This window comes from Siphateles boraxobius, unplaced genomic scaffold (genome assembly GCF_051911475.1).
Source record: "Siphateles boraxobius isolate OS27281-9 unplaced genomic scaffold, OSU_SipBor_1 5, whole genome shotgun sequence".
Classification (NCBI taxonomy): Eukaryota; Metazoa; Chordata; class Actinopteri; order Cypriniformes; family Leuciscidae; genus Siphateles; species Siphateles boraxobius.
This window is the reverse complement of record NW_027509141.1, coordinates 27,423,285-27,449,667: the sequence shown is the minus strand read 5'-3', so window position 1 is coordinate 27,449,667 and position 26,383 is coordinate 27,423,285. Positions and strand designations below refer to the sequence as shown.

Below are 26,383 nucleotides of genomic sequence, written 5' to 3'. Positions count from 1 at the left end.
GTTTGGTGGTCGATGTCGGAAATTTTGAACCCAAACCAGTTCCATACGACAGAGGAGCCCCCCTTCTTTTTAACCAATTCTTCATCATGCTCTTCAATAGGACTTTCTGCGTGTTTGCTCATCTTTGTCACTTTTGCAGTGCCCTATTATTAAATCTCGCTAATTATTGCTGCTGTGTGTTTGAGGAGCCGGGTTGTGCTCTATTAACTTGGACTGGAGTGTTGCCGTGCTCTGTTTGATTATTAATGCCTGTGCATTGCGCAAGTTGTACTAGACTAGAGGAAAAGTTTAAACGTTCAGTTCAGCTTCAGCCTCGATTCTGTATTGCCATTAGTAGTGCTAAAAGTTGCAAAGAGTACAAAATTGACCAAAACAATAAAACTGCAAAAAAATATATTTTTGAATATCTAACGGTATTCTCGGTATCGCAAAATCCATATCATGGCACAACATAATACCGGTACTCACGTTCATACCGGTATAGCGCCCACCCCTACTGTAGCATCAACAAGGCATTTTCGCCCACAGGACTGCCTTATACTGGATGTTTTTCCCTTTTCACACCATTCTTTGTAAACCCTAGAAATGGTTGTGCGTGAAAATCCCAGTAACTGAGCAGATTGTGAAATACTCCACAATCGTGCCACGCTCAAAATTGCTTAAATCACCTTTCTTTCTCATTCTGACATTCAGTTTGGAGTTCAGGAGACTGTCTTGACCAGGACCACATCCCTAAATGCATTGAAGCAACTGCCATGTGATTGGTTGATTAGATAATTGCATTAATGAGAACTTGAACAAGTGTTCCTAATAATCCTTTAGGTGAGTGTATCCCAGTAACTGAGCAGTAACCGAGGATATTTGAAGCACCTTTAGTTTTTTAAAGTGCACTATCTCTAATATGCCTTTATAATATATATATATATATATATATATATATATATATATATATATATATATATATATATATATATATATATATATATATATATATATATATATATATATATATATTATTTTCATGTTTTAGCATTCTGGTAGGCACTAGAAGAGGGGTCACTGTGCCAGTTGTTGTATTGCAGTATTGCAAATTTTATCAGAAGATTGGAGGGAGTATTTGTCTTTTATAATTATAAAGGCATATTAGAGATAGTGTACTTTAAAAACTAAAGGTGCTTCAAATATCCTGTTGGATACTCAGTGAACTTAACCCGCCTATTATCTTTGGGGTCTATTTGACCCCATTCAATGTTTAACATCTGTAAATATATAAATTATTATTTTTTGCTTCAGATTTAATGACTTTTCCTAATTTAATGGGGACAACTCTTTTGTCACAGTCTTCGTCTGCACCTGTCTGTCTTAGTCATCTTCACTACACTTCCCAGAATCCTTCTTGTCTCCACACCTGAACTCACTCCCTCACTTACCAGCCTGTCCCTCGTTATCATCATCAGTGTCACCTGTTTTCACCTTGTTATGTTTGATTCATGCTTGTATTTAGTTTGCTTCTGTTCAGTGTGTCCTGGTCGGTTGTTAAAGTTATATTGATGTGTTTAGTGTGTGTGTTTCTGCCCGTCATTTTGCCTGCCTGTCTGTACCTGTGAGTTTGATCAGTAAAACTGTTTGATTTGGAGCTTTTGACTCAGCCATCTTCTTCTACCCGCACAACACCGTGACATCTGTAAACATAAAATTAACCTGCTGATATTTTTTCAATGTCCTGTACACATTTTGTAGCATCGGTGTTCCTTGGGGTCAATTTGACCCCAGGCTCTTTTAGCTGTATAAAACATAAGAAATATTAAAATTTCACACACATTTGTTTTGGTTGTTTTATTGAGGTCACTATAACATGTTATAATTGTATAATGTTCATTATAATTTTACATAAATTTATTCCCCCCGTGCCATGGGGAGGGGAAAACATAATTCTCACGGTTTACCAAACAAAGGGGAGGAGCAAACATTATAAAAGCAATGTCAATGAAGACAGAGCTCCTGGTTGCATTGGCCTCCATCGAGAGGGTAGGGGACCTGGACACATTCTCCATTGACGAAGCGTGCCTGGAATTCGGGCCGGCTTACTCTCACGTGATCCTGAGACTGCGGCCTGGATATGTGCCCAAGGTTCCTACCACTCCCTTCCGGGACCAGGTGGTGAACCTGCAAGCGCTGCCCCTGGAGGAGGCAGACCCAGCCTTGGCACTGCTCTGTCCAGTACGTGCTCTCCGTTCAGCGTTTCAGGACCTCAGACCAGCTCTTTGTCTATTATGGTGGGAAGCTGAAGGGAAAGGCTCTCTCCAAGCAAAGGTTGTCTCACTGGAAATGATAGTGGACGCCTTTGCTTTGGCATACCAGCAGCAAGGTCGACCGTGCCCCCTTGGTGTGACTGCCCACTCCCCGGAGTGTGGCGTCCTCTTGGGCTCTAGCGCATGCCTCAGAGCTGCAGGCTGGGTGACACCTAACACATTCGCCAGATTCTACTATCTCCGAGTAGAGCCTGTGTCCTCTCGTGTACTCGCTTCAACCAGCTATTACTAGACCCGTTCAGGTGTCTTCGTTTGCTCGCCATTCCACTCCACGGACTGGAAACCTGCGATATTCTCCTAAGGTGAGCTTCCCCGAAAGCCCTGAGTTCCTCCAGTACGTCGGCGCTAGTGTCTATTGCCTGCGCGTCAGCTAGGTGCGCGTCAGCACTATAATAATATTACTAACAGTAAATTTTGTACTTTGCAGGGATCTCGGTTATTCTGAAATACAAGTTTGAACTAGAATCCTGTAAAAAATTTGAAGAAAAAAAAAATCCTCCTGTAGACCTGAAAATCAATAAAGTGCCTGGACCATCCACCAGAAAAGAGGAAAAACGAAGTTGCTGCATCTTTTCACTTTTCTAACTCGTTAAATACCTCACATGTCCATTGTGAAGATTTTATTATATTTTGCATTTTATGTTGCAGCGAGTATAAATGTGCGGTCTCATTTGTGAATTTCATGAAATTACACAGGCAAAAAGGTCTATTGACCATTATCAGCAGTGTAGTGATGTGTATGAAGCACGGCTCACTGTAAAAACTAAAAGTGCCTCAAATATCCTGTCGTATACTCAAGGAACTTCAAAATGTAATTTAAAGGGGTCATATAATGGTACATGCACTTTTACAAGTTGATTGTACTGCAATGTGTGTTGGCAGTGCCTGTACACAACCATCATATAATGATAAAAATCCATCCAGTGTTTTTGTTTTAATCTCCTTATATGTATTATTCCCCTGTCTCAAATCGAGCCGTTTCACCGTGTGACGTCACACGGCGCATGACGCCCCTCCCACGGTTGTTGATTGACAGCAGGGGCTGAGTTTTGTTTATCCCATGATCAACGTAAATGCGTTCATGTTTGCGCGAATCATTTCTCACCAGACTGCTTTTTAAACGAGGGTCAGTATAAAGCTGGTTTTGCTAAGAAGCTGCTCCTGAAAAAGGAATCGGTACCAACTATTCGTGTTCCTGCTGCACCTCCTGAAGAAGTGTAGGTTGTATTAACCTTTTACCATACACATTAATCTTTGCAAATCGCTTGCACGCTTCACAATGATTGCGGCTAATGTTTACACTCAGGGTACATTACGGCATGTATTCTATGTAACGTTACCACGTTCTCAATATAATTCATAATCCCACGTTTATAATGAACAACGCGTTATGGTTATTGCGTTATTAAAAACTGTGTACGCAGGTGTTACAGTTAACGTGCTAACACTAAGTAAAACATAAAACATTTTCGTACTGCACTAAACATAAACATACAACAAATTCTTAGGTAAGTTATCCTTCAACTACTGCTAGAATCATTACTTACATGACAGGACATGTTTCAGTCACGGTAGTTGTACCGAACACTAAGATAACGTTACGCATCACTGACAAGCCTACATTTACCAAAAAAAAAAGTTTTTCAACATAAATCTGTCTACGAACTAACCTATACAGTAAACACAGAATTTGTATCCCACTGCTCTACCCTGACAGTACATACAAAAATAGATCAAAGTGACATTCCGTTAACCAACCATTCAGAAACGTCCTGTTCGAGCCTTAATGGTCAAACTTCTTCGGGGCCGTCATCTTGTTCCGGGTCCGACTCCGGTTCAAATTGGTATGGCAACACTAGAGCCATAGAGAGAAAGAGTTGCGACACGCTTTGATGTCGCCGCTATGGCTGTCACGTGGTTCATGTAAGCCCCAATAGTTCCAAAACATACGCTGGCTGTTATGTTCTTCTATGGGACAGACAGCAGCAATTACATTATTGAACGGTAAATATAAAATAAAACACACACCCAAGTACTTTTTCAGCTGTTACTGCATTACTGCATTTAGTTAATGTCAGTTTTGCATTATGAGAGGCAGGGTGACAACAAAATACTTTATATTACTTAGATAAGTTTTAGGTTTTTTTTGGGAGGGAAAAGCTTAGTGTTCATGTTCGCATGGGTAGTAGCACTTGCTTTAGCGGCTCATCTAATGATGGACGTCTCATGATATTTATTTTTGCACAACTTGGCTGTATTAGGTTATTGATCCGTGATCTTGCTTATAAATTTCGATTCAGCCATTAGCCTACCTTCGTGATCACGCAAAGAGGTGTCCAGTGGCGGTCCGTTCAGAATTCCAACCAACATAAAATATAAATAATTACGCTGTGCATGTACAAATGAATGATTTAGGAGGGAAATGGACTGCTCCCATAACGTAGAAAGCAACGACCCTGATAGCAATAGACTCCGGGGCGGATCCGCCCTCAAGCCGCTAGGTCCGCTGTTCTTTCAGACTCAATTCCGTCATGCGCACAGAATATGCCCCGCCTCCTGACAGCGCACTGTAGAGTCGCGGGCTCGCTACAGACGCTGGGCGGACCCGCTGACCAAACGCGCCTATTTCAACTGTCACCGTTATCACTGAATCCCGCACTGTGAAAAACCTACAACAGCAGTTCGAGTCGGCAAACACGGAACACGGTAAGAATAGTTCAAATATGCTTTATTTGTACAGTGTAATATTACCGTTCATACTGTACGTGTACAACATGATTTTTTTTCTGAAATGCTTGTGTAAAACCATAAAGTTACGTTAGCAAATGGTCATTAGATTTAGCCGAGATTTGAGTAAAATGTTTTTGGTAATTAATAACTGGGTAAAAAGCTTTTTTTGGATGGAATTATTTCTCTCTGGGAGGTGAGGTGATTTAATGCGATTTAACGTTTGCTGTATTTTTATCAAACCCTGAGCACATTATTTTCTCCCCTTTCCAGTAAAATGTCAGGCGAGAAATTATCATGTTAGGCCTAACGTTACCTAATACCTTTTTCACGGAATGTCTAGTATAAAGTTATAAATGGTTTGTGTCGATTTTTGTTTCATTTTGACAGTTCCATCACCCCATGTAATATACATAATTAATATATAATACGCGTGTGTGTGTGTGTGTGTGTGTGTGTGTGTGTGTGTGTGTGTGTGTGTGTGTGTTCTGTTTCAGCTTACAGTTCGTTCAAGTGCTAACTTACCAGTCTGATCTACTGTTTCATCTCCGAATATCTGAGTAAAGTAAGATTTAATACTTTTCCAACTTGATTTAGCCAGATATTTTGTCAAATACGGACACTGGTCCCCACTACAGCATTAAACACTGTACTGGTTTGGTTAGTTTGAGTTCATTTTGGTTTACATCATGACAAATATATTTTCAACCACCTCCCCATGTAATGTTGTTTCAGATAATTATTTCATATTGTATTAAGAGACTGTCTGTGTGTGTGTGTGTGTGTGTGTGTGTGTGTGTTCTGTTTCAGCTCAGCTTACAGTTCGTTCTAGTGCTACCAGTCTGATCTACTGTTTCATCTCCGAATATCTGAGTAAAGTAAGATTTAATACTTTTCCAATTTGATTTAGCCAGATATTTTGTCAAATACTGACACTGGTCCCCACTACAGCATTTAACACTGTACTGGTTTGGTTAGTTTGAGTTCATTTTGGTTTACATCATGACAAATATATTTTCAACCACCTCCCAATGTAATGTTGTTTCAGATAATTATTTCATATTGTATTAAGAGACTGTGTGTGTGTGTGTGTGTGTGTGTGTGTGTGTGTGTGTGTGTGTGTGTGTGTTCTGTTTCAGCTCAGCTTACAGTTCGTTCAAGTGCTACCAGTCTGATCTACTGTTTCATCTCCGAATATCTGAGTAAAGTAAGATCTAATACTTTTCCAACTTGATTTAGCCAGATATTTTGTCAAATACTGACACTGGTCCCCACTACAGCATTTAACACTGTACTGGTTTGGTTAGTTTGAGTTCATTTTGGTTTACATCATGACAAATATATTTTCAACCACCTCCCAATATAATGTTGTTTCAGATAATTATTTCATATTGTATTAAGAGACTGTCTGTGTGTGTGTGTGTGTGTGTGTGTGTGTGTGTGTGTGTGTGTGTGTGTGTGTGTGTGTGTGTGTTCTGTTTCAGCTCAGCTTACAGTTCGTTCAAGTGCTACCAGTCTGATCTACTGTTTCATCTCCGAATATCTGAGTAAAGTAAGATTTAATCCTTTTCCAATTTGATTTAGCCAGATATTTTGTCAAATACTGACACTGGTCCCCACTACAGCATTTAACACTGTACTGGTTTGGTTAGTTTGAGTTCATTTTGGTTTACATCATGACAAATATATTTTCAACCACCTCCCAATATAATGTTGTTTCATATAGTCGACTATATTTGCAGCAATGTTCGGTAAATATTAACTTCATAAAATGAAACCGGAGAGATAGTTAATGAGTGAATTAACTATGTTCCTAAATACGTAGCTAAATAACTGTTAACGGGATTCATTTCAGTATGGCTAATGTACCCCTTCATCCTACCCTAATCATGGACTAAACCATTCATCAGAAAACACACACAAATACATGTATACGATGTACTGTGTACAGTACACATGTATATATATTTCAATCACACATTCCTAACCCATACACATAATATATTAATTGTGTATGTATGTATATATATATATATATATATATATAATGTATATATGAATGCATGTGTATTTATGTAGGCCTATATGTAAAACACACATTTTGACAAATATGCATATATACACACATAACCCCAGGGCTTGACATTAACTTTTTGAGGCACTTGTCCTTCGGACAAGTAAATTTATGTTTCACTTGTCCATGCACAAAAGTCACTTGTCCGGGTAAAGATTTATAATTTTATCTAGGGCTGCACGATTTGGGGAAAATGTCATATTCCTATTATTGAGATCAATATTGCGGTTGTGATATGCGATTGCGATATAATAAACAAATGGTTTCATGAGTCAACTTGTTTGGTTCTAAACCAAATGCACACACAGATTAGTGATAATTCTGAAATTAGCAATAACAACTAAATGATTGATAACACCTATAATGATCAATAAGCCATTGATGTTTGGATAAAAATGAACTGTCTAACAGGTAGGACATACAGAAATTGAATAAAGTTATCAAACAGTCTGCGCAGCATAAATTATAAATTATATATAGACTACTCCTTATTAAAGCTACACAAGTTCTTTAGTCAAGAGCAGTGAGTAATTTTCTCTGTTCCCTTTGTTCTTTCATTAACTTTACTGACAGAACACTTTATTAGTAGCTGGCCCTTTAAGAGCAGCCGCTGTGGACAGAGACGCGGATCTCACACGCGCCTCATTCTCTCACGAGTCACAACTCTTTATGTCCATCATAAGACTGCTCTTGTGTTATGAAGATACTCGACAAATGACATTTTGGCTTAATTGTGTGTGTTGATGTTCGTTCAAGCGCGAAAGAGAACTGTATTCTGGCGCGCGGTCTGTGCATGCGCATCATACTGGTGCGCGTCTTTCTGCGAGTCACATTCAGGACATTCACAGGCCATTCACATTCAGGACATGTCTTCGTTTCAAATCTGTAAAATTAAATCTGTAAAATAGACGTAACGAGTGGCACATAACGTGAAGTAACATGGCATTTTATTTTGCTTGAAATTTAACTTGTCCGGTCGGACAACTAATTTTCTCTTCTACTTGTCCTACAAAAAATCCACTTGTCCCGGACAAGCGGACAAGCCTTAATGTCGAGCCCTGTAACCCTAACCCATTTAAATAAATGAATTGTGTGTGTGTGTGTGTGTATGTAAATATAATATTATTTATTCTTTTTATTATTTTTTTTATTATTTATATTATAAATAATATAAATATTTTATTTATTTTTATTATATATATATATATATATATATATATATATATATATATATATATATATATATATATATATATATATATATATATATATATATATATATTATTATTATTAATAATATTATATATTATACATCAGGTTACTGTAAGTTAGCTAACGTTAGTGTCACGTAAGCTATAGCTGCAATTAACCTATTATCTTCCGATAAACATTAACTAAAACTGGCTACATAAAAAATAACTACTGACTAGATTCACGAGAGGTCGGCTAATGTGTTTAAAAGTAAAAAAATACAGTAATTTCATTAATTTACCAGCGAGCGTACTTCGGAAACCCTGAAAATGAATGGGGTTCAATGCTGCAACTATCAGTGTTTGGAACTATAGAGATTGCTAATGTGACGTCATCTTGACGTATTACCAGTGGTGAACGCAGAGCATTTTGGGAATCCGCGGCACAAACAGAAGGCGCCAAACTTGATTGCATGGAGGGAAGAACGCAGTTTTCAAGTCAGATGTCCTCTACCTGCTGTGTTATAAACTGCAATAGTCCTTCTTGCACAGTTTTGAAAACGAACGTTAAGGGTTGTTTTAAGGACATGTTTGTGTATGCTCGTAGACAGCCACTCTGAAGCGGTCAGAGGGATTCTAAAAGATTAAAAAAGTCGAGACAGGACCCATCATCAAAATTCTACCCACCACTCTAACTTAGTTAATCCAAAACAAACTAGAAAATAGACTCAAAGTGCTAAATACCTGAATTATCCTTTAAGAACGGATCAATATATTTGTTTTCCTTAATTTTAATTAACCCTAACTTTATTCTCATCTGAATGGTAAATTCATAAAAAAATCGTATAAAATAATACTACCATTAAAAACACATTTGATTTTCTTTTTTAATCAATGTAGAATATGTAACTGCTCTGAAGACTAAAAACCAATGCGATATGATTAATGTCCAAAAGATGTATAGACAGTAAAAGAATGTAGCCCACAGACTGTTTTGAAATGGGGTTGGATGTTGCTTTTAAAACTGTGTGTGTTTGGTTGGGTGACAGTTGTAGGTTTGCAGCTTGACAAGAGTTTAGAGTGTGACAAAAGCACAATGTTGTATTTTATTGCACGTATAAGTTACAAAAATATAAGTAAACACTTTGCAGTTTGAATGATAACCTCTATGAACAAAAGGACGGAGTATGTTTTTATGTTTCCACTGTTCGATCGCGCCCGCGCCTCTCTCTCTCTCTCTCTCTCTCTCTCTCTCTCTCTCTCTCTCTCTCTCTCTCTCTCTCCAGGGTCGGCGCCAACAGGGGGCCCCAGGGGGCCTGGCCCGGCCACCTAGGTCACTGTGCCCCCTTACCTCTAGTCAGCGCACCACCCTGCCTCGGAACGCGATTTCAGCCGTTGAGACTCAGCAACAGGGACGCCTCCACTGTGCCCTCTTATTCCTGACATATTATAATTAACTTAACTATATATATATATATATATATTTTTTAACTATTTTGTAAATTAATTTAGTTTTACCATGATTAAATCTGATTTGCAACTTTGCATTTGCAATCGCGACAGGCGCTTTAATAAATTACGTCACTAGCAGATTGTATGTAATTGGTTGATTACGTCCTACGTCATGTTAAGTATTTTTTTCAGTCAACGAACTTCTTGTTTTCATAATCTGTATTGTCTAAAACACTTAACTTGCTTGCTTGCTTGCTTGATCATTCAAGCAATAGGCCTAATGGATTTAAGGAAATGGTTTACATCCACCTCGACAACAGTGAAAACTGTCATGGCTTGCACTAGCACCACCACCAGTGATGTCGACACACCAGTGGCAGAGGCCCAGCCCAGCGACGGCACACGAGCTACTGCTTCTAGTCATGATGATACTTGCCCAGATGATTTGGGAGAAGATGGGCCTTTGCAAGTAAGATTAAGATCGTTTCCCACACGCTTATTTGGCACCAGAAAGAGATCATTTTTACACGTGTGGTTTCAGAAAAGAGATTGGCTCGAGTATTCCGTTAAAGCAGATGCGGCCTTCTGCTACCCTTGCAGAAAATTTAGCGCCAGATGTGCTAAGCAGATCTCGATCGGGCAGCCGCAGAGCGGGACTAGACTTGACCCAGCATTTACAACCAAAGGGTTCTATGACTGGAAACACGCCGTGGAAACAAATAAAGGATTTAACAGACATGAAATGTCCAAAGAACATTTGACTTGTAATAGTATGTGGAAAGAAAAGGTAAGCCGAATTGATAAAGGTAAAGAAATCTCGACGCTACTGTATGCAGAACAAATACAGAGAAATCGATACTACATGTCTTCTCTTATTGATGTTGTGGAGTTTCTGGTGTCCAATCAATTACCCATGAGGGGTAAAATTGAGGCCTTTGATCAAATGGATGAAGGTGGGAGTGGACTGTTCATGTCATTACTGGAATTCAGCATCAGGAAGGACCCCCAGTTGGCTGAAATTGTGAAAACAATTTCAAAAAATGCCACTTACTCAAGCCATGAAATTCAAAATGAACTCGTTGCTATAATGAGCAGCATTGTGACTGATGCAATAGTGAAAGAAATCGACGATTCCAGGTTTACTGTGAAAGTAGACGGAACCAGGGACCCTACTGGAATGGAAAACATTTCCATTGTAATTCGCTACTTCAATGAAAAAACACTGGAAATTACAGAACGACTGCTTGTGATGACCATCGCAAATTCGGGTGCAGCACAAACCATCACAAACATGATACTTTCAGAACTGTCCAAGGCAGACTTGAATGCGTCTAAGATTCTGAGTCAAGTGTACGATGGAGCCGCGGTGATGTCGGGGAAATATGGTGGAGTGCAGCGACTTCTGCAGGAAAAAGTTGGCTGCGAGATATCTTATGTACACTGCCTAAATCACCAGCTGCACTTAGTTGTCGTGCATGCGTTATCTGCTGAGCAAGCCATTCAAGATTTTTTTAGCATATGCAACGCGCTTTATAACTTTTGCCGTAAACCCACAGTTGCCCTGCAATATAGAGGTGACAGACTGACTTAAACTTTTACTTGACCAGAGGTGGACAGGCCATCTGGCTACTGTTACAGTCATTGTCAGTTCATTTGAGGACATTACATCGGTTCTTGAGCATGTCAGCTCTGCAAGGACTTATGGAGCTGAAGTTCGCATGGAGGCTGTTGGACTGTTAAGGGAAGTGACAGATGAAAGCTTCATTTTCATCTGCCATTTGATTCACAAGGTAGGCCTAAGACATTTATTTTGTGTGTGTGTGTAAATATATTTTAATTTATTTTATTTAATAACAAAATTCAAAAAGTCAACTCAAAATTATCTTTAAAAAATGTAAAATAAAATTAGAATATATGCTATTTTGAATTTTCAATCATTTAATATTGATAAAACAATTCTCATTTCAATTTGATAGAATTTTAAATGCACAAATGGGCTAAATATTTTTTTTAAAGCCTTTTTCAAGATTTACGCATTTCAATTAATAGTAAAATTCGATCAAATTGAATTGAATGAATATGCTAATCCTTACATATTATGAATCAAACTTTTTAAATGAGTAGCCAGAGCTTAATAAAATATTTTGTATAAATCTTAAACTTAGCCTACATTTAAACATATTTTCATTTTTATGAATACGAATCCCATAAAATAAGGCCCATTCCCTTTTTGCTTAATATAAAAATGCTTTATTAAGCTCTATTATTTTTTATTTTAATCTTAATTTAATTGTACTATTAATTGACATCTTGTATCTTGAAAAAAGGCTTTTAAAAGGCTGTTAAAAAGTTAGACTAAAGATAGGCTATAGTCGTAATATGAATTCTGACATGGGTTTAAATATAGCCTGATTTTATTTAGGCATATTTTTTTTTAATGTCAAAATGACAAACACCATTAATTTTGAGATATCATTCAATGTTCGGAAATGACGGAAACATTTCACGAGTTCACATCTACATATAATTATTATGGTAAAGGTTATGCGTACTTGGCATGCTGTCCGGGTGGAGGGCTCCGAGCTCGGAATTTCTGCCTGAACCCAGAGTACTCCCCCCGTTGGTAAGAGTAGATGGAACTAGAGATGGAACTAAAAGTGAGGAGATGGGGTGGAGGTGGGATGCTGATAAACCGTCAAGAAACACAAGTGGGTTCTGCTGTTATTTATCTTGTCCTGAGTCGATTACTGATTGATCTCCACTTGTGCTGATTGGGTTAATTATCTGCACCTGCTCCTCCCGAACCTTGTTAATAAAACATTATTTAATTTCAGTTAACGCAACCTCTAATTAAATCGTCGCCCTACCCTAGGTTCTTTTGTTGCTCAATCCTGCCAACATCATTCTGCAAGGAGAGGATACAGACCTTTTAACTGGGATGAAACTTGTATCTTCAGCTGCCGAATGTGTCCGCAATCTCCGCAGCGAAGATGAATTCTGCATTCTCTGGGACACAGTTACAGCGAGCACGAAAGATACACCTGTCCCAGCAAAACAGAGTCGACAGGCAAACAAGAACCTGAGTGAGTATGTAGTTGAAGAAACAACTGGAGCCAACATCAATGATAAAGTGGAGCTACGCAGGCTGTACTTCAGTGCTTTGGATCATATTCTTGGTGAAATGAAGTGCGTTTCAGTGAACGTAATTCAAAATTTGCCGCAGCACTTGCCGCTCTTGACCCAGAAAATGAGACCTTTTTGGATGTAAAGTCCATAAAGCCCATCATGGATTTAACTAATTCTACCATTGTGGAAACGGAGTGCATTGTTGCAAAGCAATATATCTCCAGAATCAAAACGGAGGAAAGCCAGCAGATGATGACTACTAGGAGACTTCTCTCTGAACACCACAAAGTACTTGAAGCTATGCCTAGTGTGTTGTCCGCATGTCTCTACCGCTATGTGTGAGAACTCATTTTCTGTGCTCAAGAACGTTTTCACGGACAACAGACGAGCAATGAACCACACCCGTAAGGGTCAGCTCGTGCAACTTGCATTTGAGCGGGACCTTACAAAGAAAATACGCAACGAATGGAAAGACCTCGTTCTGAGAAAGTTTCACACTTCCACTCGTCGACTGCAGCTTTTCTAAAGGTAGTTTGTGTTTTTGCTTTTTTGTCTTTGTTACTAGTATGATTGATTATATAGCCAGTGCTGGTCCTTATTATTTATGAGAATGCTGTAGGCAGCGTTGCTCTGTATATCGTCCCGTCAGTTTAAAAAAAATTATAATAATTAAAAGTGGGTGTATGGTAGGCCCCCCCAGTGACACATCGAGGCCCCCTCGTTCCGTACGTCCTGGCGCTGACCCTGTCTCTCTCTCTCTCTCTCTCTCTCTCTCTCTCTCTCTCTCTCTCTCTCTCTCTCTCTCTCTCACACACACACACACACACACACACACACACACACACACACACACACACACACACACACACAAAATTTGATCGTCTCTCTCTCTCTCTCTCTCTCTCTCTCTCTCTCTCTCACACACACAGTTCGATCGCGCCCGCGCCTCTCACTCTCGCGGGCGCACACACACACACTCCAGCATTTCAATCTTGACATGAATTCTGACTGCATGCAGATAGATGAGAGAGAGCGAGGAGTGCGGTGCTTAAAACATTATTATACCACGGGCTGTTTAAATACTCGATTCTGATTGGCTGGAAGGTGTGCAGTAAAACCGTTTAATGCACAGGTAGTTCCAGTCAGTTTGATTAGCCTACAGTTCGAAATTAATCCGCTATAATCATTGGTAACCATAGTAACACAGTTACACTTGCAAACAGATTGAGAGACACATATGAAAATGTTTATTTAGGTAGGCTAAATGGATGATTTTTGAATATCGTTTAATTTGTATGGTGAATATGGCAATTTTGAGAAATGGGCCCAGGCACAAAACGAAATAGAAGACTTGGAGAAGACGTTGAATGACAAAAAGCGGCACAAAGAATTAACACTGACAGAGCTAGATAAGATCAAAGACGACAAAGATGAGGTCAATACGTAAAAGACAACTAAATGGGCAGTTAACACTTTCAGTGACTTTTTGCGCCAAAGACAGAAAAATTGTGATTTCGAGACCTATTCTGTTTCTCTTTTAAATGAGACATTGCAGGAGTTTTATGCCTCTGTTCAGTATACCGCTGGACGCAAATACCGTGTTGCAAATTTGATGTGTCTCAGAGCAGGTATAAACCGTCACATTACAAAATACAACATTAAGTGATAAAGACTTCAAGTCAAGCAATGCCATCTTTAAATCAGTTTTAAAGCGCTAACTTACAGGAAAAATGAAAAAGACACCGGCGTTCATCATCCGCGTGTCTGACTTGGAGAAAATTAGAAATGCACCTGCACTCCCCTTTCACACCCACAGGACTTGTAAGAAAAGTTTGGTTTGACATACAGCTGTGTTTTGCACAGAGGGGATGAGAAGGAAACCGTAACCAATCAAAAGAGTCTTTCCTTCTCCGTCAAGACGAGAATGGGAAAGAGTAGGCCTACCTGACCCTGGCGTACCCAGAGACAAAAAACCACAAGGATCCCACCGCATCGGATAGGGAAAATTTACGAAGATTTATGTTTGCGAGCCCCGGCAACCCACTTTGTCTTGTGGACAGCTTAAAAAAATATCTCTCAAAGTGTCCAGAAAATGCCGGATCGTTCTATTTGCATCCGAGACGCATCCCTCTGTGCAAACTCGAGAGCACCGAAATGTGGTTCACCAGGGAGCCGATGGGGCTCAACTACCTTGGCAATTGGGACTCTTTCAGTTCTTTGTCTCTCTCTTTTAATAATGAATTTAAATAAATGTGATAATTCATTCAAATAAAAGCAATCCGATGGCTCTACTTTATTTAAAGCGGACGGAGTGCTAGAACTAACTTAAGAAAATAACCGTCATTTTTACACGTCTGTTAAAAATTACACTGTAAACATCAGTTACAGCTTTAACTCATTTATAACTTGGCAAATAACCGTGGTATAAGTGGGATACTCCACGGCTAGCCATGCATTAAAGGATTTTAATGCACGACGTAGAGGCTTCTTCGCCTCTACCTCGTGCATTAAAATCCTTTAATGCATGGCTAGCCGTGGATTATCCCTAACGCATACTTTTGAACGGACGACAGTTTTCTGGTATGGTTCGACAATGCTTTCTTTAGCCCGCTGCATTTTGTAGGATTGTATTCTGTTTTTCACGCTATTTTTTTTAAATGCCAGGACACTAGCCTGCTATGCCAGCCCATGTAAACGGGCCAAACATACCCATAATTCTTTGCGTTCTGATGACGTTGCCGCCTAGTTGGTCACATGTCTTGCTGCTCCACGACACGCGTTACTTCCGCATTCCAAAGTTCCTATTGCGGTCTATGGGAGTGTCGCAACTCTTTCTCTCTATGGCACTGGGCAACACTACAGATGTGTCCTCAGACACTCCCTCTGCCATTCTTTCGCCAAAATATACATTATATGACCCCTTCATAGTTCAAAGGGATAGTTCATCCAAAAATGAAAATTCTGTCAGTATTTATTCAGCCTCATGTTGTTCCAAGCCCGTAAGACCTTCGTTCATCTTCGGAACACAAATTAAGATATTTTTGATGAAATCTGAGAGCTGGATCACTCCTCCATAGGCTTCTTCAGGGATTGAAACTTGCCAGCCCCGAAAAACAAACGGAAAACGAAGCTGCTGCACCTTTTCAGTTTTCTATCCATCTACGGCGAGGAACGTCAGTGAGGCATCCGCGAGGATGCCTAAGCTAATAGCGGCCATTATAGTCAATGCTCTTAAGTCCACCAGCTGCGGACGCAGCGCGTCTCAGAAGCGTGCCAGAAGCGTCTCTCCGCTCCGCTCCGCAGAGAATAGGTAGCAGGTCTATTTTCGCCGCTTGCCGCGTCAAGCAGCACAGAGTACATCGTACCGGGCAGGAAGTCAGACACAGAACGGCATAGAGGATCCGGTTGATTTTCAAAATAAAACACCCTGTGGAGACCAACGCTCCGCTGCTGAAACGCGTTTGAGACGGTTCCAGTGGACTTTGATGCCGAGCTAGGGACGCATAAAAAAGGTGGCACTGACGTTCCGCGCCGTAGACGGATCCAGTGGATTTTAGGGGTGAGCGTCAAGCATGAACGTCGAGTGAGCAGCAGTGAAGCGGGGGTTTCGGCGCCGAGTCTATTTTTGCTGTGCTGCTCACAGTCAATTAAAGTGAAAGCACACTTTTGATGGACAAAATAAATTTGATTTAACACAAAAAGTGTCCAAAATGCACAGAATAAGCATGTCTAGTGAATTTTAACAAGAACTGGCAGAAAAAGGAACTGGAGTAGGCAAAAAAGAAAAGAAAATGAAGACTCACAAATATTTATAGAAGATTTAAGCTATTTAAACTTGTTTTTAATAATTTAGTTTGGGTGAAAGTAGCCCTAGCCTATAGTGTAGCCTATATATATATATATATATATATATATATATATATATATATATATATATATATATAAAAACTAAACTAGCCAGAAAATATATAAACTTTCTTTTAGTTCATGAAATACAGAGACAGCTACATAGCATAACCCAAATCAAACCCGAGTGTATGGTTTTTTGTATATGTATGTGTGTGTTTTATCCGCGGAGTTTGCAGTCTTGTAAACATATCGAAAGTAGGCTATGACTGAAACGACAAGATTGGAGCTGTTTTCTTTGTTGTTTTGTGGCTTACCTTTTATGGTTTACCAACTTCTAAAAACAAAATTGTAGTTGTCTTTGTAAATAATTGTTCGCTTATATGTAGCTTTGGAGCCGCTGCTGTGACGCTGTAAAAACGCTTCCAGTGTGAATTTTCTCGCGCAGCTGCAGTGACGATGTAGTTATGCTGACGCGCTGCTCAAGTGCCGCTCACCCCTAAAATCCACTAGATCCGTCTACAGCACGGAACGTCAGTGCCACGTTTTTGATGCGTCCCTAGCTCGGCGTCGAAGTCCACTGGAAGCGTCTCAGACGCGTTTCAGCAGCGGAGCGTTGGTCTCCACAAGTAGTAAATAGCCTATTCTACCTGTCAAAATGATTGATTGACAGGTGGGCGTGGCTTTCCTTTGATCTCCCCCCACCCCTTCCGGTTCCCCCTTCATGCCCGCCCCGTGTCCCGCCCCTTCCGGTTCCGCCCCTTCCTGTTACCTTTCACCTAGTTCCGCCCCTTCCTGTTACCTTTGACCTAGTTTCCGCCCCTTCCGGGTCGACTTTCTGTCAAAATGATGGATGGTTACCTTTGACCTAGTTCCGCCCCTTCCTGTTACACTTTCTGTCAAAATGATGGATGGTTACCTATGACCTAGTTCCGCCCCTTGCGGTTACAGCTTCTGTCAAAATGATGGATGGTGACAGTTAGTTCGATCGTTTGAAGTTCATTTGATCAAGAAATGGGAGCTATTGGGCTTTGATGTTACAGTTACAAAGTGATGTGACAGTTAGTTTGATCAAGCAAAAAGTGTGACAGTTAGTTTGAGATGTATTGGCTTTGATGGTGACAGTTAGTTTGATTGTTTGAAGTTGGTGTTTTGGTCACCGCATCCCCTAAATATCCCTGAGCTTTATCAAGGGCAGCTGTGAAAGTGATAAGAAAAAATGTTGGAAGTTTATCTGTTCTGTAAAAGAATATAAAATAAAACCTCACACAAAAAGTGTAAAATAAATGTAGAACTATTCACTGAACCAAGCATTTCAGTTTAAATAAAATGGTGAAAGTTTATCTGATTTTTAAAAGAATATAAAATAAAACCTCACACAAAACGTTTGAATAAAATGTAGAACTATTCACTGAACCAAGCATTTCAGTTTAAATAAAATGGTGAAAGTTTATCTGTTCTTTAAAAGAATATAAAATAAAATCTCACACAAAAATTTGAATAAAATGGAGCCACAAAAATATTGCAAACAATCCAAATGTATGAATGATATCACACTGTCTCAAAAACATAGAGAGCGAGCGTCTATGTATGTGTGTGTGTTTGTGTGTGTGTGTGTGTGTGTGTGTGTGTGTGTGTGTGTCAAAGCAGGAATTCACCTCCCTCCGCATTGCTGAGGACCTTGGAAGTTTATCTCACACAGAAGTTGAAAAAGCATTATGTTCATTTAAATGAAATGATTCTAAAATTTACATTTAGTCATTCACAAATATTTGACACTGACTCAAGTTGAAAACCCATGCTGTTCATTTAAAAGTATATAAATTAAACAAAAATAAAATCATCTTACTGTTTCACCATGGTTGAAAAAAACCCACAAGTGTTTCCCCTGAAGTCTTTTCTCTCTGTCACACCAGCGTGTGGCTGGCCTGGTATCTGTTTTTTTGACACGTTCCTGAGCCCATTGAAAAGCATTGTGTTCCTTTAAAAGTGTATAGTTTAAAATAATAATCATATATAAAATAAATAGTTTACTAATTGTTGTTCATTTAAAATCTTACTAAATTACTGAAGTTGAAAATCATGCCGTTCATTAAAAAATCTTACTAAATTACTGAAGTTGAAAAGCATTCTGTTCATTTAAAATAAATATTTTACAAATTTACTGTACCAATTATGTTAGATTTAGATAAAAAATAAAATCATCTTATATTTTCACCAGGGTTGAAGTAGCTCCTATATCACATAGGTGTCCATATTGACCATTTAAAGTTGAAAAAAACCCCAGAGTATTTCTCTCTCACACCAGCGTTTTACAGTCAGAGTGGTGTGTTCAGTGATCAGAATGAGACTGTGAATGTTTTGCTAAATTTATTTCATAGTGTATAAGCATTAAAAGTTTGAAATAGATCTTTTTAAAAATATGATTTTAATTAAATTCAATGAATTCATAAAAAAAAAAAATGCTATATCGATGGTCTCTGGGGAAAACTTGACTATATTTTTTTATTTATCAGGGTGCATGTAAAGAACTTTGAAATTTGCGGCTCTCAAAAGTTATCTCACACATTGTGTGAAATGTTTAATAATTCCTCAAGTAGTATCTGAGAGAAAATCCCCACATAGGCCTATCTGTAGTGAGAGAGCAACAATGAAGACTTTTAGAATCTGTGATGCCTCAGGCCGAGCCCCATTGATAGCCTGCTTATAAGCTCCTTCCGATCACCAGCACATCTTCAGAGAAATATGTTACTTTACAATAATGTTATCTTCAGGATATAGGGTGACAGAGCAGATGAGCCTCTGTGCATCATGTAATGTTAGTCTGCTAACGCCTTTCCAGAGCCAAAGTTTTGTTCGTACTAAATTTATTTCAAAGCATAATCTTAAAAGTTTAAATATCTTTTAAAAATGAAAAGATTGTTTAAATGAAATCTTTACAGTTTTAATACATTCATATCTTTTAGAAGATTACTGATATGATTTTTGTTTAACGGTGACCTAAAGTATAATTGTTATTAATATAGTCAAAATGATTTTTGTACTGTAACAGCATATTCTACCCCGTACACCTAATCACGACCATCACAGAAAACGTCTCGGTTACGTATGTAACCCTCGTTCCCTGAGTAGGGAACGGAGACGTTACGTCGGATGACGACGAATGGGGTTTCGCTTAGAACGCCAATCATATATAAAATAAATAGTTTACTAATTGTTGTTCATTTAAAATCTTACTAAATTACTGAAGTTGAAAATCATGCCGTTCATTAAAAAATCTTACTAAATTACTGATTTAGTTACTGATTACTGATTTACTAAATCTCCGCCTTACCTCGTGGGTATAAAAGGAGGACGCCGGCAACAGGCAGATATGTTTCTTCGCTGAGGAGCCAAGACTGAGCTCAGGCGATCCCCGCGGTACAGCGGAAAGTGGCAGGAAGACGTAACGTCTCCGTTCCCTACTCAGCGAACAAGGGTTACATACGTAACCGAGACGTTCCCTTTCGTTGTCACTCCGAGTTACGTCGGATGACGACGAATGGGGTTACCAGTCTAATCACGCCACCTTCTCAGCTGTCTTCCAGTGCCCTGCGTAAATCTGAGATCCCTGTCGTGAGACTGGCACGGACGAAGGACTCCTATTTAGCACAGGAATACCAAGGTACACTGGGGAGCATATCCCAAAGTTTAGGTGAAATATGCAATTACTGCCAACCCAGAGGGGGGGACTTAGAGAATACACATATGACCCGAAAGAGACATATGGAGAACACTGGGGTGTCCAGCCGCAGGTGGAATATTTCACCCCCAGGGGTGGCAAGGTGGCTTGCCAAGGGAAAAACACATGCTCAAAGAGGCTTACAGTGGAAATACACATGTGGGGGTCGCTCAGAGGAGGGACCATGCACATGGGAGGCACCTAGCCGACGCGCAGGCAATAGACACTGGCGCCAACGTCAGGAGTGCTGGAGGAGCTCAGGGCTTTCGGGGAAGCTCACCTGAGGAGAATATCGCACGTATCCAGTCCGTGGAGTGGAATGGCGAGCAAGCGAAGACACCTGAGCGGGTCCGGTACTAGTTGGTTGTCAGTTAGCGAGGCGCCATGCGCTAGAGCCAAAGAGGATGCCACACTCCGGGTGGAGTGGGCAGTCACACCAAGGGGGCACGGTCGACCTTGCTGCTGGTATGCCAAAGCAATGGCGTCCACTATCCAGTGAGACAACCTTTGCTTTGAGAGAGCCCTTCCCTTCAGCTTCCCACCATAACAGACAAAGAGCTGGTCTGAGGTCCTGAAACACTGCGTCCTGTCTACATAGGCGCGGAGAGCGCGTACTGGACAGAGCAGTGCAAGGCTGGGTCTGCCTCCTCCAGGGGCAGCGCTTGCAGGTTCACCACCTGGTCCCGGAAGGGAGTGGTAGGAACCTTGGGCACGTATCCAGGCCGGGGTCTCAGGATCACGTGAGAGTAAGCCGGCCCGAACTCCAGGCACGCTTCGTCAACGGAGAATGCGTGCAGGTCCCCTACCTTCTTGATGGAGGCCAGTGCAACCAGGAGCGCTGTCTTCATAGACAGGAATTTAAGCTCGACTGATTGCAGGGGCTCAAATAGAGCACTCTTCAGGGCAGTTAGAACCACTGAGAGGTCCGAAGAGGGAACGAGAGGAGGGCGAGGCGGATTTAGTCTCCTCGCTCCTCTCAGGAACCTGATAACCAGGTCGTGCTTCCCCACCGACTTACCTTCGATGAGGTCATGGTGTGCGGCAATAGCGGCAACGTAGACCTTCAGGGTGGAGGGAGACAGCCTTCGCTCCAGCCCCTGTTGAAGGAAGGAAAGCACAACGCTGATCGAGCATCTCCGGGGGTCTTCTCGGTGAGAAGAGCACCAGCTGACGAAGAGGTTCCACTTCAACGCATAGACATGTTACGTGGACGACGCCCTAGCGGAAGTGATGGTAGCCACCACCGCTGGTGGTAGGGTACTCAAACCTGCCTCGTCCCATCGAGGAGCCACACGTGGAGGTTCCAGAGATCGGGACGAGGGTGCCATAGGTGGCCCCGTCCCTGAGGAAGAAGGTTCTTCCTCAGAGGGATCGGCCAGGGAGGTGCTGTCGCGAGGAGTACTAGTTCGGAGAACCAGGTCCGGGCGGGCCAGTACCGCGCGACCAGAATGACCTGCTCCGCGTCCTCCCTGACCTTGCGCAAGACTACAGGCCACGGGCGGGTGCTTAGGATTGCGCCGAGAAGAAGCACTCTTGAGGACACATAGCATCGCAACAGAGCGTTCAGCCGGGGGGGACCCCAGTGTACCCATGGGCAGCGGCCCCATCGAGGGGAGGAAAGGCGGATGAGATCAGCGAGCGGTCCCGAGAAGACAAGGGGGTCTTCTTGGACTTCATCATGCACGTCCGGGAAGAGAGGTATTGGGGTTTGCCGTTGACGAGGGTCGGCGGCCTTACCCAAAACCCATCGTCCCAGGAAAGCATGGTCGTCATCTCCGGATCAGACTCAGGCACAGCCGTATGCACACCGGAAGGTGTCAGCTGTGACGAGCCCTCACTTCCAGAAGACTCAAACCCACCTAGTGATGCTGCAACAGACATGGCATCTTCTTCTGTAGCTTCAACTGAAACACGCGGGCCACCAGAGGATAGACTCGCGGGAATCAGCAGTTCACTAGCAGGCACCGTCATTGAAGAGGGGGGCTGGGGTCGCGGACACATAGTCGGCGCCTTGATCCAGACCGTAACCCTCAGGTCACCCTGGCCACCAGCCGAAGATCGGGGGGTGGATGAGGGGACTCTCACTCTTGCGAGTTCACCGAGTCTCGACCTATATATGACGCGATGATCACGTTCCCAGCGAGAACATGAGTCACCCACGAGCGCTGTTCAAGCATGATCAAAGCCCAAACACACTAGACAGCGCTCGTGCCCATCAGAGTCCGATACCAGTCCGCTGCAACCAGAAATGCACGGGCGAGCCGTCTTTAAAAATACGTGCCGCGTGCGAGCTTTTTTATGAGAGGAGAAAAAAACTCTGCGATGTTGAAGCGCACAGGGAGACACACACACACACTGGCAGATCACTGCACTGATCAGCAGGCACTGTGAGCTCGCTGCAGATCGCCGTCACACCAACACCGGAGAGAGAAGCTCGTCTCGTAGAGCGAAGTCAGAGATGACTGTGGAGTGAAGAAATACTCTTGGCTTCGAAGCGAAAACATATCTGCATGTTGCCGGCGTCCTCCTTTTATACCCACGAGGTAAGGCGGAGATACGCTATGCAAATTCCGCAGACCCATGGCATTTCTTTGCCATTGGCTTGTTTTGTAATACTCGAAGTCGATAGGTGTTCTAAGCGAAACCCCATTCGTCGTCATCCGATGTAACTCGGAGTGACAACGAAAGGGAACAATTATACTTTAGGTCACCGTTAAACAAAAATCATTACAGTAATCTTCTAAAAGATATGAATGTATTAAAACTGTAAAGATTTCATTTAAACAATCTTTTCATTTTTAAAAGATATTTAAACTTTTACGATTATGCTTTGAAATAAATTTAGTATGAACAAAACTTTGGCTCTGGAAAGGCGTTAGCAGACTAACATTACATGGTGCACAGAGGCTCATCTGCTCTGTCACCCTATATCCTGAAGCTAACATTATTGTCAGTGTTGGGAGTAACTCGTTACAAAAGTAATGCATTACAGTAACATATTACTTTTTGCTGTAACGCAGTAGTGTAAGGCATTACTAATCAGTTTTCAGTAATATTTTACTCGGTACATGTTCAGTAAGGCTTGCGTTACAACAGACTTTTAGTTTTAATTGTAAAACAAACAGAAAACAAAACTAAAAAAACAGGAAGACCTGGAGACATTAACGAATGAAAAATGCAAGTAGGCTAAATTAACTGTTCGTGGTCAGTCAATAGCCGCGTGTGGTGTCCAAGTCTGTAAATAAAGACTAAATGGCAGCGTCTGATATATTTTTTATAGCGATTTATTTTTTACAGGAGTGCCGTGATGATTTCGGCCTCTGCTCGCGCTGGCCAGTGGAAAAGCAGCTAATGGTGAAGATGGCATGAAGAAGACTATACATTCGCGAGATGGACGTATGAGCATTAGGCTATTCGTTCTGTGTTTTCTTTCTAAACAGTTAGACTATGTTTATGTGGTATTTTTCATGTTTTCATCACGCAATCATGTTTTTGATGCGGTGGTGACGCGTTCATGTAAGGGCGCTGCCGATAAAGCACCTAAGCTGTAACAAAGAACCGGCAAAAGCAATGATTATGAAAATGTCAAATATAGCAAGGAGACATTTTAATTGTTTATTAATAAGGTCAAGATGAAGTTGACGATGCCGACTCGCGATCTTCGCAGTAGGCTAGTGAATGCACCAGAGAGAAATGCACATTTAATTTCATAAGCAGAGAGCAGTCTGTTTTCTTTCGTTTTGAATTGTTCTGTTTACAAGTAGACATATCAATATAGATATATTTTTTCAGGTCCGTGAATAGGCTACCTTATAGGCTACGCTGAGTTTCGGTTCATTTATGAGACCAGCTCCAGTTCACGCGCTTAAATCCAGGCAATTGGTTGATGAAACATTGATTAAAATTAAGAATACAATTAATACAAAACGAAATCCACTTTAAAGAAAGGCTTTGTGTGTGTAAGGTCTCTGTGAAAGTTTTAAAGCAGTCTTTTAGTGCCGCTTCAGAGCGGTCGCGTCCGTAACGGAGAACTGTCACGTCTGTAGCCTAACATTGTTTTTTCCTCATAAATGAGAACACGAAAAATATAATAAAATAAATATTTTATGTTCTGTGGAGAGCCAACCCTTCTTCATCCGATTTGCGCAGTTTAATTCACAGAATTACAAAAAAAAAAAAAAAAAAAATCGTTGCCTCCTAAAAGTTAAAGTTTTTTTTTTTGGCACGCATGACTGTCTATTTCCATAATATTAAATATAAAACGCATGTGTAGACTGATATTCTTCTAATGTCTGGACTCCTTTCAGGTAGGAGCCTATGGATAAACAGACATTTCAATATTTTGGTATTAATGCATTTTCTGAGAATTTATTTTTGAAGTTTTGACTGCAATTGTCATGTCCATAAAGCTGGAATTCCCAAATTTTAAATAATTTATCATCAACTAGTTTTGTGGTGTAGGTCTACGTATTTTATAATGTTATGTTAACTTCAAATAATACTAATAGTAATTTAAAGATGTGGTAGCATTGGATCTGGACGGGAAGGATAACGCTGGGAGTTGGAAGGGGTTAGTTGCGATTCTGCAGGTTCGTGGATCTGAGGAGTAGCGATTTCGGTTTCATATCGCATATCGTTACAGCCCTAGTCATTTTAGAATGTTAAGTTCTACTTCTGTAGTTTGGTGAAAGTAACTCAAAAGTAATACAGGAGTAATGTAACGCATTACAATTCTGAGACAGTAATATTGTAAGGTAATGAATTACTTTTAAATAACAGTAACAAGTAATATATAATGTATTACAGTTTGGAAGTAACTTGCACAACACTGATTATTGTAAAGTAACATATTTTTCTGAAGATGTGCTGGTGATAGGAAGGAGCTTATAAGCAGGGTATCAATGGGGCTCGGCCTGAGGCATCACAGATTCTAAAAGTCTTCATTGTTGCTCTCTCACTACAGATAGGCCTATGTGGGGATTTTCTCTCAGATACTACTTGAGGAATTATTAAACATTTCACACAATGTGTGAGATAACTTGTGAGAGCCGGAAATTTCAAAGTTCTTTACATGCACCCTGATAAATAAAAAAATATAGTCAAGTTTTCCCCAGAGACCATCGATATAGCATATTTGTTTTTTATGAATTCATTGAATTTAATTAAAATCATATTTTTAAAAAGATCTATTTCAAACTTTTAATGCTTATACACTATGAAATAAATTTAGCAAAACATTCACAGTCTCATTCTGATCACTGAACACACCCCTCTGACTGTCAAACACTGGTGTGAGAGAGAAATACTCTGGGGTTCTTTTCAACTTTAAATGGTCAATATGGACATCTATGTGATAGGAGCTACTTCAACCCTGGTGAAAATGTAAGATGATTTTATTTTTTATCTAAATCTAACATAATTGGTACAGTAAATTTGTAAAATATTTATTTTAAATGAACAGAATGCTTTTCAACTTCAGTAATTTAGTAAGATTTTTTAATGAACGGCATGATTTTCAACTTCAGTAATTTAGTAAGATTTTAAATGAACAACAATTAGTAAACTATTTATTTTATATATGATTATTCCGCTCAATGTCCATTGACCATTATCAGCAGTGTAGCGACGTAATGTCACTTTCAAGCAGCTTTCTGTTGGTCAAATCCAGCTAATTCCAGTGACCAACTTGGTCCCATAGTGAAATTTTTGACCACAATTGCTGATCATGTGGATTCTTATTGAAATGACTGGAATTCACCAGTGAAAATTCACAGAACAACAGATAATTGTAATGCATCTTAACTCTGTTAAAATGTAAAATGTTTTCTGCTTGTTGTGACATAAGGAATACTGTTTTCGGGTCCATGTCTCTACTTCTACTTCCTATATCTTGTTTCTAATGAGAATACTCAACAACCATTATCATTGTTGATTC

The 26,383-nt window shown here is 40.4% G+C and overlaps 1 long non-coding RNA gene across 1 annotated transcript; it reads left to right on the top strand.

Moving 5' to 3' along the window:
• Positions 1 to 5,872: 5,872 nt before the first annotated feature.
• On the top strand, positions 5,873 to 6,592 carry LOC143712103 (uncharacterized). Its single transcript, XR_013194994.1, has 3 exons — positions 5,873 to 5,912; positions 6,179 to 6,246; positions 6,524 to 6,592. It is a non-coding gene; the product is annotated as an uncharacterized LOC143712103 (long non-coding RNA).
• Positions 6,593 to 26,383: the final 19,791 nt, after the last annotated feature.